Raw genomic sequence first — 10,502 nt, forward strand, 5'->3', positions numbered from 1 at the left:
ACCAAAACTTTTGGTCGGCAAAAGTGGTTTCCACGACCAAGAGCTATTTTGGTCGGCAATAGATGTATTTTTTGCGACCAAAACTCTTGGTCGGCAATTGTCATTTTTTGCGAAAAAAAATTATTTATTTGTCGCGACTAATAAATTGGTCGCCAAAGCAGGAAAACAATACACTTGTAATTCCTAATAATTTATTCAATCCATAATAAACCTATAATTTTAAAGCATCACTCAAATTAACTGAATCATTAACATTCGACACAATACATAATTCATTAACATTCGATTTATTAAATTTCTGTCAAACAACCAGACATTGTTCCAATTCAAACTGAAACAACCAGACATCCCCACCATGGTGTTCCACCAGACATTGTTCACACAAAATAATGACAACCAAAGAATCCAACAACACCTTTCTAAACTGTCAAACAACCTACTTCCAAAATTTCTTAAATTTCCCAAAACACTAGTGTACATTATATACATCCTATTTATAGAACTACATTCCAATTCAAACTGAAACACCCTAGTTTTAGCAAGAACAAAAAGAAACAATTCTACGAGTAAATAATATGTGGAAGCTTTGACTAAAACAAGAACCCTGTGTCAGAAACTTCGAGGACATTGTGGACGCCAATAGGGTTCACACCTGGCCGGAAAGCATTTCCTTCAATATACCTGTGACAACATTTAATCAATTAGCATTTCACCTAGTGTTGGGTAATTGCAATTTGCTTGTACTGATTGAAGACAGAAACTCACATTTCTTTCAAGAAAGTGTGCTTATAGAATGCATCCGGGATTCTCCCAGTAAATTGATTATGATCCAGGTACCTGCAATGAAAGCAAGCTTAAGATGCTGTCCCATGCCTACCCAAAAAAAAGATGCTGTCCCAGATACACAAAAGCACAAAGATGCAAAAAAAGGGGAAAAACAAATTAAAGAAGGGAAAAAAAAGGCATTAATTGTGATAAAAACAACAGTTAAAAGCCATGAATCAAAGCCATAAGGGATGAGGAAATCTTCTCAATATTGAAGATTGGGTCACAGATGTCAAGGAACGAAACAAAGTGTATCGATGAAATAGGAATCCTAACTCAACCTTGGTTCCACTAACAAACTTGTCCTGCAAATCCAAATAACTTTTCAATATGCAATTGTAATATTGACCACTAGCAAAATTGCCCGTGCCTAAAGGTACTTCATCAGTAGGGAAATAACACCAACCGTTAGATTTATTCAATCTTAACCCCAAACTATAGCACACAACATTTTTCAAAAACTGATGTGTTTTATTATATAGATTTGTCTTGTCCTTCTTGTCATGAAGACATGATATGTGACTATTTCAAACCATGCAATCACATCAGCCAAATTGTGATCCAATGAATAGTATGCCCAGAAAGTGTAGCTAAAAAAGTCCAGACTTAAAATCCGAACTGCCAAATTTATGTGTATTGCTCTTAGAAAGAGGAAATTCCTCTAGATACATTGCAAAAATAGAACTTCTCATACATAACTGGATCACATTTGTAGAGTGGACAGAAAATTCAAAAATAAACTTACAAGGAAGTCAATCGGGGAATATGAGCAAGTCCAGATGGTATGATACCCAGACATTTTGTTGTATGATAAATGCCTATTACAAACATAGCAGTCAATTTTTTAAGATGGTTTCAATTACAACAAAAAGAAATACAGAAAGAAGATAGATAGCAGTCTTAATACAGTTAAAAAGAAAATGAAATGCTTACAAGATTTCCAAATTAGTCAAGTTTGCTAGCTGAGCTGGGATTCCACCCGTAAGGTAGTTATTATTCAGATAACTGCATATCAGAATTACAAAGGATCAAAAATGGTTTTTATAAGAACTACGACTCTGATAGCCTTAAACTGGAAAATATTAAGTATTTCAAAATTCGCTGAAGCATAGACTTACAGGTTGCAAAGAGATGGAAAGCATCCCTCAATACGTATTAGTTCCCTAATAGTTCCCACCAAATGATTGTTACCAACATCCCTATGAAAACATGGTTATCACAGAGAGATTATCTGCAATGAGATACAAATAGTAAAGCATACAAATACTGTAGGGAATAGAACATGAAATTTACAAATGTCAGAGTTGTTGCAGAGTGCCCAATTCTGGTCGAATTCGCCTAATAAAACGATTTTCATGTACATAGAGGTAACGTAGCAGAGGAAGATTAGCCAATTCTTTGGGGATTTCTCCTTTGAAATTATTGAAACTCAAGTATCTGCAGAAGATTCATTATAACACATTAATAGTATATAGAATAAATAATATGAGAAAATTCCAACAAAACTAATACCCTCAAAGATGATGAAATTACTCACAGATGGGTTAGACTCTTTAGTTCACCTATTTCAGGAGGAATGACATCTTGCAACTTATTCCACCTCAAATTGCTGGAAAGAAAAATACTGTAACTAAACAGAAAATTAGAAAACAAAAAAGATCAGAGCAAGTGGGCTAGAGTTCTCAAAATTGGAGAAAATGTTTTCCACATGAAGTGGTTGGAAAAAAAATTTTCAATACAGACAACTTGTTAGTGTATTTGAATACAGACAACTTGTTAGTTAATAATAGGGTTTAAATTATACATCAGCAATTTCAATCCTCAAAGAATGTATTTGACTGGAGCAACTCATTTGATCATCTGACATCATACACTCCATTCACACAGACACTGTTTTATAAAATAGGAAATATTTAAATTGCTCAGCCATTTACTTCATTCCACCCTAATTTGACATGCTCTCCTCCAGATAGTCCAGACCCTGAGAAATCAAAGGTGAAAACAGTAATGTTTGAAGGCAACAATCTGTACTCATCCACATTTATTTTCTAACCTGTTTCCATGGCAATAGAATAGACAAGGCAAAGCCTTTCCTTCTGGATGAACAATAGGCATGTAATGACTACATTGGAGAACATCTCCTCGACTGTTTGTAACCTGCAGAATGATAAAAGGCCAAAAGCTAGTGAGGAATTTGAAGAATTTGAAGATGAGGAAATAAATTTAACATGATCAAGGATGCATAGAAATATAATAGACTAATAGTCTTCAATAAAAGAAAAAGAATAATGACAGGAATTTCTCTATAAATTGTTAGCAGGTCTAATGCAATCAGAAATTAGTTGATTCGAAAATTGTTGACATAATTAAAATTGAGATTATGTGAATGCAATCAGAAAATTAGTTGATTCGAAAAAATTGACCAGTTGTGTGATGTCTGATGGCCTTGTTAGCAGGTCTAATTATGATAAAAACATGATATTGATCGCAACAAATAAATAACATTATGGTCACTTATGATTTAACTAAACAAAACAAAAACAAGAGAAATGTATTTCTCACTAACAGTCCAAATAAATTATACTCTGTCAAGTCAAGATGAATATTAAACCATGAAGCAGCTCAAGCAAAAATAATAATATTTTCTAAGAAAATTCTAAACACAAGGGCTTTTTATTGGAAGGCCTCTTAACAAAGGACTTCCCATGCAAACCATCCCAAAAGAGGTGCTCCAAATTCAAGATTCCATGTAGAATGGGCCCCATAATTCCTAACGTTCAACAATGACCACAACAACAAAAAAGAAAAGGCAATTAAAAATTACCTACCAACACAATGCCACAATAGTGGAACAGTTAATCAAGTGGACCAGCTTAGTTGACAATTTTTACATACTTCTAATTACAAGGTTAGGGAGTCAATTTATGCCAAAGACAAAGATTGATTATTTTTGCTCTATTATTTATAAATTATGATTGTTCAATTTAATATAATTATCTTCATAAATATAAATAATCACCTGCCAATTGAAAACAAAAAAACAAAAAAATCACCATCAAAGTTGCTACCCTATATGGAAAAATGCACACACTAGTGTAAAAGGAGAGATTGTGAAATGATCAACTTCTCATGATAGAAAATTTTGTAAAATAATCAACTGCTACATGACAACTGAATGAATAAATAGTGTTGAAAAGAATTCAGATCTTTGATATCCATAAGACACTAAGTAAAAATTTGGAATTTTAGAACTTGCTAACATCCTTACAGATAAACACTATATATTTGAACTAAAAGCAAAATAAACAAACTAGATGATCCAAAAGATAAAGGAGCTACTCTACAATATTTGATTTATTGCTCAATAAATTTATTCCACAAGTCCATCCTTGCACACATGTATTCGACCCAACTTCACATTAAAAGTACATAAATCTTTTCGTTAAAACAAAACTCCTCATAAAAACAATAATAAAAAGAAGAGACCAATACCTAGCCACAAGCATCCATCCTGGGGCATTGAACCACCACCACTTCTCTCCCATTGTCTTTTCTGTTTCTCAAAATAAATAAAAGAGTTACCAAAAATAACTGTGACAACAATTACAACCAAATATTAGGGCTAAGGCATAGATAATTACAACTATGGACATCAAGGCCAAGTCAATGAAGGCCACCCCCAAAGCCCAAGTAACTTAGACATTGGACTTGAAAGACAATAAATTTAAGATACAATCATACAAGGCTTAGAACCAAGGGTAAGTCTAAGGAAACCAAAGCCACCCCTAGGCCAAGGCAATCCAAGGCCATCACTAGGTCGAGGCAAACTACAGCCACCCCAAGGTGAAGGCAACCAAGGCCAAAGCCAAAGGAAAGACAATGAGAAAAGGGTATCAATAGCTATTATTATGTTTTGAATGATATTTTATGATATCCACACACAAAGGGTCAGAATCTGTCCAAGTTTAGTAAAAAGGGAATTTCTCCCTTGATGTTATGTCAGAAATGGCACACCTTATTTCAAAATAAAGATAACACATGAGATGATTTTGCTCAACTATTTTAAAGTTGATCTTGCTTCTAATGTCCATTATCAAACCAAAAACTATCTTAAATATTTTGTTGAGTAAAGATATTTTCAAGAAAATTTTAATAAATGTTTTCTAGAATGGTGCATCAAAATTGGCTATCATGTCATTTGTTTTCCACTGTTTCACACAATAAAAATAATTCCAAATTGTGTTACTTTATTTTTTATGCAATCCCAACCACCAAATAGATTTCATTGTCATCTTTCTTTCCTTAATTATGTATAACTTCAATTTAAACACACTATTAACCAAAGAAACATAAATTTTGATAGAGGGATGGAGAGTGAATTTGTAATAGAGCCCAAAAGCACAAATTAGATAAGATAACATTAAAGCAGGCTCAAGGAGCAAGATTGCTAATATTGTAATAGAGCTTTATAAATCCAGTTAAAAAAAAAAATAGATGCCAATAAATTTTAGAACACATGTGCAACATAAGTAATTTGGGCGGGAGCTAAATGATCTTTCAGCGACCAAATTTTTGGCGACCAAATTACAATTTTTGTCGCCAAAAATCTGGGCGGGAGAATAAAATCTGGGCGGGAGCTGAATGATCTTTCAGCGACCAATATAATTTGGTCGCTGATACCAAAACGACGTCGTTTTGGTATCTAAATTCCCATACAGACATCAGCCAACCAAAAAAATTGGTAGGGGATAATTTACTAATTCAAACACATAAATCCTAAATACGCGCCTCTTTCACACACCTCAGTCGAATTCGATCAAAGCTCAGTTGCGCCAATCAACCTTGCCGTCCGTCTGCGCCGCCGTCCATCTTCACCATTTCTGATTCATCTAGGTATTTTTTTTCAACTTATATCCGTCAAGGTGACGATCGATGTGGAACAGAACTGTATTAGTGTTTACAACAATGGGGATGGTGTTCCAGTGGAGATTCATCAGGAGGGAGGGGTTTATGTGCCCGAGATGATCTTCGGGCACCTCCTGACGAGTAGTAATTACGACGATTTGACGAAGAAGAAGACCGGTGGGAGGAACGGGTACGGAGCAAAGCTTACGAATATATTTTCGACGGAGTTTGTGATCGAGACTGCGGATGGGAAGAGGCAAAAGAAGTACAAGCAAGTACATACAGATTTGTGATTTTTTTTTTTTTTTGTAATTTTAATGGCCGTTCTTGGTTTTGAAATCTTGGGTTGGGTATATTGATTTAGGGTTTTGAGTGTTTTTGTGTAATGGATATATATGTTGTTTTAGATTTTTTAATGTGGCCCTTGATTGCTTGTTGAATTTGAGAAAGGTTATTTACAGATCTAGGGTTTTGGTAACTTCAGGATTTGGGGTTTTATTTTCGAATTATAATTCTTAAATCTTTGTCTGCGACTGATGATTATTGATTAGGGTTACTTCAGATTTTTCTTTGTTGGATCTTGGGGTTTTCCTGATACTTTGAGGGATGCTTTGCAATTATTGATGTTTGGATGTTTATCTATACAATGCAGGCATATCTTTATTTCAGGGTCAATGAAGATGGCAAGTTCTATTTTATTTTATTTTATTTTTTAAAAATTCTGGTTATTGATTATCCTATCCGATCCAATTCAATAGAAATAAACTAGGGACTTTGACTACAGAGCACTTGGATTTTTGATTTTGAAGTTTTTCATGTGGAATTTAGGTTTCTGTTAGGGTTCTGTTATTGGTATGTTGTTCTAACGTGTCTGAAACTGAGGTTTTTTTTTACATCATAACCATATAGTAGGAGTAATTACATAACCTTCATTTGTGTTGAATTCTGTTGGGTTCCTTTGAGAGATGCGTCAATTGCTTTGTTTGGTCCAGTGACAAAGCATAGCAAAGGCAGAACATCATCAAATATTGAACTTATTACTTGCTATCTGGTTTCCAACTTCGTAAAGGCTGTAAAAGCCTTCTAAGACAATTGGGGTTTCTTTCAAATTTAAGTCATACCATGCATGTTTCGCTTGCCTACTAATATGTAAATTCTGATTTGAATCTTTTTTAAAAAAAAAAGTTGGTAGCATATTCTTTTGTTTGTACATATAGTTTTCCTTACAAAGCCTTATTATGATTCATGTGCTTTGCTAACTGGCAAGTTCCTTCCACTCCTATGAAGGTTTTCTCCAACAATATGGGAAAGAAATCTAAGCCCGTCATAACAAAATGCAAGGAGAGCGAAAACTGGACAAAAGTTACATTTAAGCCTGACTTAGCAAAATTCAATATGACTCATCTTGAAGATGATGTTGTTGCCCTGATGAAAAAACGGGTGATTGACTTGGCGGGATGCCTTGGAAAGACTGTGAAGGTTGAGCTTAATGGGCAGGATTTTAAGTCAAGGGTTTAAGTCAAGTTTTATTGCTTAACAAAACATCACTTGAGGTACTGTGTGCATGCACAGGATTTTGTACTCTGGTAGAATCTGTAGCATAGTGCTGGGAATTTAGGGTGTGGGTCTTCATGAAACATGAATATCTGGTAGTGTTCATGACATGAATTGTACTCTCCGTTAACATCATATGTATGTTGTGTTTATATGATACACCCATGTACTGTGTACATCATTAAATGTAACCTCTGTGTAGAGTTTTATGATTTTAAAACTGTTATTAAGAATTTGGATCTAGCATGAACTTTTCAATTTTGCTTTGTGTGTTTTCAAAGTTGTCTTTACTTATGTATATTCTGTATGTTATCTCTCTCTCTCTCTCTCTCTCTCTCTCTCTCTCTCATTTCTTCTTCTTCTTCTTCTTCTTCTTCTCATTGGTTCTTGGCAATCTAATCTTTTCTTTTCTTCCACCCACACGTGGTGTTCTCTTCTTGCAGAAAATGGAGATGAACAAAATTCGTGATGAATTGAATGAGAAAAACATTTGTTATGGAGATCAATTTCCAGACCAATCAGTAAGGTAAGCTATGGAGATCAATTTCCTCACACTACCATCCACCCAAAAAACATTTGTTATGTTTGGAAAAGGAAAGAAACATTAAAAAAATAAAAAAAAGAAAATGATGTGAAAGACATGTAAATATATTAAAGTATGCTCATGACAAAAGGAGGAGAAAGAAAAAGAATAAGAAGATAAGAAAAGTTTGATGGCCACCGTGTAATAACCAAACCAATCACTAAAATTATGGAGATCAATTTTCTAACAATTACATCACATTAAGCATTCTCAATTATTGGTCAATATTTTTATTAAATTTAAATTTATTGGAAATTGGTGAAAATAAATTTTAATCATTTCATCAAACTTGTATAAAATGAAAATTTTGCAAAATATTTCATCAAATTATGTATAATCCAAACATTTCACTAAATTCTAACAACTCTTCTTACACTTAAATTTAATAAAATTGTTAAAAGATGAATGATTTAAAATGAGTTTTTTTTTTTTCAAATTTTATTATTTATTTATTTTTTTTTAAATTTTAAATTTTTTTAACAAAAACCTGAATTGGTTAAAGAAGGTTTTTGAAATAAATTAAGAAGGTTTTTGAAATAATGTGTTGTCATTTTTGAGGAAAAAAGCAGATTTTTTAATTTAGATGAAAAGATGAATTCACCTTCACATTTTTCATTATTGAAGTCAAATAATGCTTTTAGTAAAGTTTTGAGGTTTTATTTATTTATTATTATTTTTGTTCTATTGAACTTCTTATAAATTTTTTTTCAATTTTTTTTAGACTTTTAGATTTTACTCGATTAGACATACTGAAAAATTAAACTTTACAAATTTTTTTTAAAAAAAAAAAACTAGAAAGGACAAAAAAAAGAAAGTAGTTGGCTTTTTAAACTTTTTCCAATTTTTTTAAAAACATATTAGATTTTTCTTTTTAAACTTTTCTACACAAGATGGATTGAAAAGTAAAAAAAAAAAAAAAAAAAAAAAAAAAAAATCATATAATTTTACAAAAAGATTGCTAAAAATTAAAAATTAAAATAAAAGGGACCTTTTTAGTACTCCCTTCGTCCCAAAATAATGGTCCCTTTTGGGGAATCCAACTTTTTTTGGTAGTACAATTATTGTACTTTTAAAAAGTTGGTTTTCCAAAATTACCCTTTGATAGTACACTTTTTTGAGAATATCAATGTCATAATTGTACTTTTTATATTATTTATGAATTTAAAAGAAGGGCAAAATGAGAAATTTATATTATTTTTGTACTTGATTTTTGAAGAGGGACTAATATTTTGGGACAATGAAAAATGAAATAAGAGACTAATATTATGGGACGGAGGGAGTATAAATTTTGAACAAATTTAATGAATAAAAAAAATGTTTTTGTGATCTCAAAAAATTTCTCCTAATTTGACCAATAATAGTATGGCATGATACACACTCAACCATATAAATTTAACTCTCTTTTCATATTATTATAAATAAAATTATAATTTTTTTTAGCATTTCTCAAGAACAAAAAAGGAAGGTAATTGCACCCCAATGTAAGTCAAGAAGAAAAAAAATACATATTCATAAAAAAGTTTATAATTTTAATTATTAATATTCATAAAAAAATGTACTCATTTACAATTATTTTTTAAACCCTCCTCATGTTTTTCAAAAAAAAGAAAAAGAAAAAAGTGAAGAGTGAGAGAGACTCATTATCTTATGTTTGGAAAAATAAAAATAAAAATAAAGTAATGGGAAAGAGATGTAAATGGAATAGTCAACCCAATCTGAAAAAAAAAAAAAAAAAAAAGGGTAGAAAAGCCCATAACCAATGGTAATTGTTGTATCTTTCGAATGGAGGAGAAATTATTCAATAGGCAGGTATACCATGTTATCATGTCAATATGGTGTACGTGTACTCAATCAATGAAATTTCAAAGAATGTGATAATTATTTGTATAGTTTTTAGAACTACTCCATTGTGACTTTGTACTTTTTATTTTTTCCCTCTATATTGTTCACATTGACGGGATATACTATTGATGTGAAATTTCAGAACCGTGGAATAACATCTCTAAAGAGTCGATGTCAGTTTTAAAATTATTTCAGGTCGGTTTAATGGTTTAAATTGTTCAAATTAATTATTTTGAGTATATTGTAAAAAAATTAAGTGCATTGAATATTAGTATCCACATGCTTTATTTTTTTAAAAATTGAACCAAAAAAATCAGTGTGTTTGGTTTTAACTTTCTGAATTCAGTTTTTTGAAAATTGAGTTTTTTATTTTTCATGTTTTTTTTATTTTTAGTGAATATTTTTAAAATTTTAAGTAATTTTTTATTTTTTTAAATGCACCTTAGATGTATCTAAATAGTAAATTATTTGTGAAAAAATATTTTGAAAAATTAATAAATACACAAAAATATGAAAAATATACTGAATTTTTGTATTTTTTTTATGTTTTTGGTAATTAGTGAATTTTTATAAAAAAAATTTCACAAATATTATACTTTTTAAGTGTATTTATATTAGTGTCTAAAAATAAAAATAAAAATAAAAAATTGCTTACAATAATAAAAAATTTCAGTGAAAACAAAAAAATATAAAAAAATAGAATTTTATGAAAACTGAAATCAAACAAGTCAAACAGAATAATTGATTTTTTAAGAAAGATATACAAAAATTATAACATAAAACTAAGCGATTA

At 31.1% G+C, this 10,502-nt stretch overlaps 1 pseudogene across 1 annotated transcript; it reads right to left on the bottom strand.

The window, feature by feature from the left end:
* Positions 1-268: 268 nt before the first annotated feature.
* Positions 269-2,850, bottom strand: LOC145790662 (uncharacterized; annotated as a pseudogene). The gene is made up of 8 exons (XR_014329574.1): positions 2,760-2,850; positions 2,363-2,434; positions 2,119-2,262; positions 1,944-2,024; positions 1,759-1,830; positions 1,571-1,643; positions 766-837; positions 269-681 (listed from the first exon to the last, which is right to left on the bottom strand). The product of XR_014329574.1 is annotated as an uncharacterized LOC145790662 (transcript).
* Positions 2,851-10,502: the final 7,652 nt, after the last annotated feature.

This window comes from Camellia sinensis, chromosome 5 (genome assembly GCF_055761805.1).
Source record: "Camellia sinensis isolate YWXY chromosome 5, ASM5576180v1, whole genome shotgun sequence".
In the NCBI taxonomy this organism is placed as follows: Eukaryota; Viridiplantae; Streptophyta; class Magnoliopsida; order Ericales; family Theaceae; genus Camellia; species Camellia sinensis.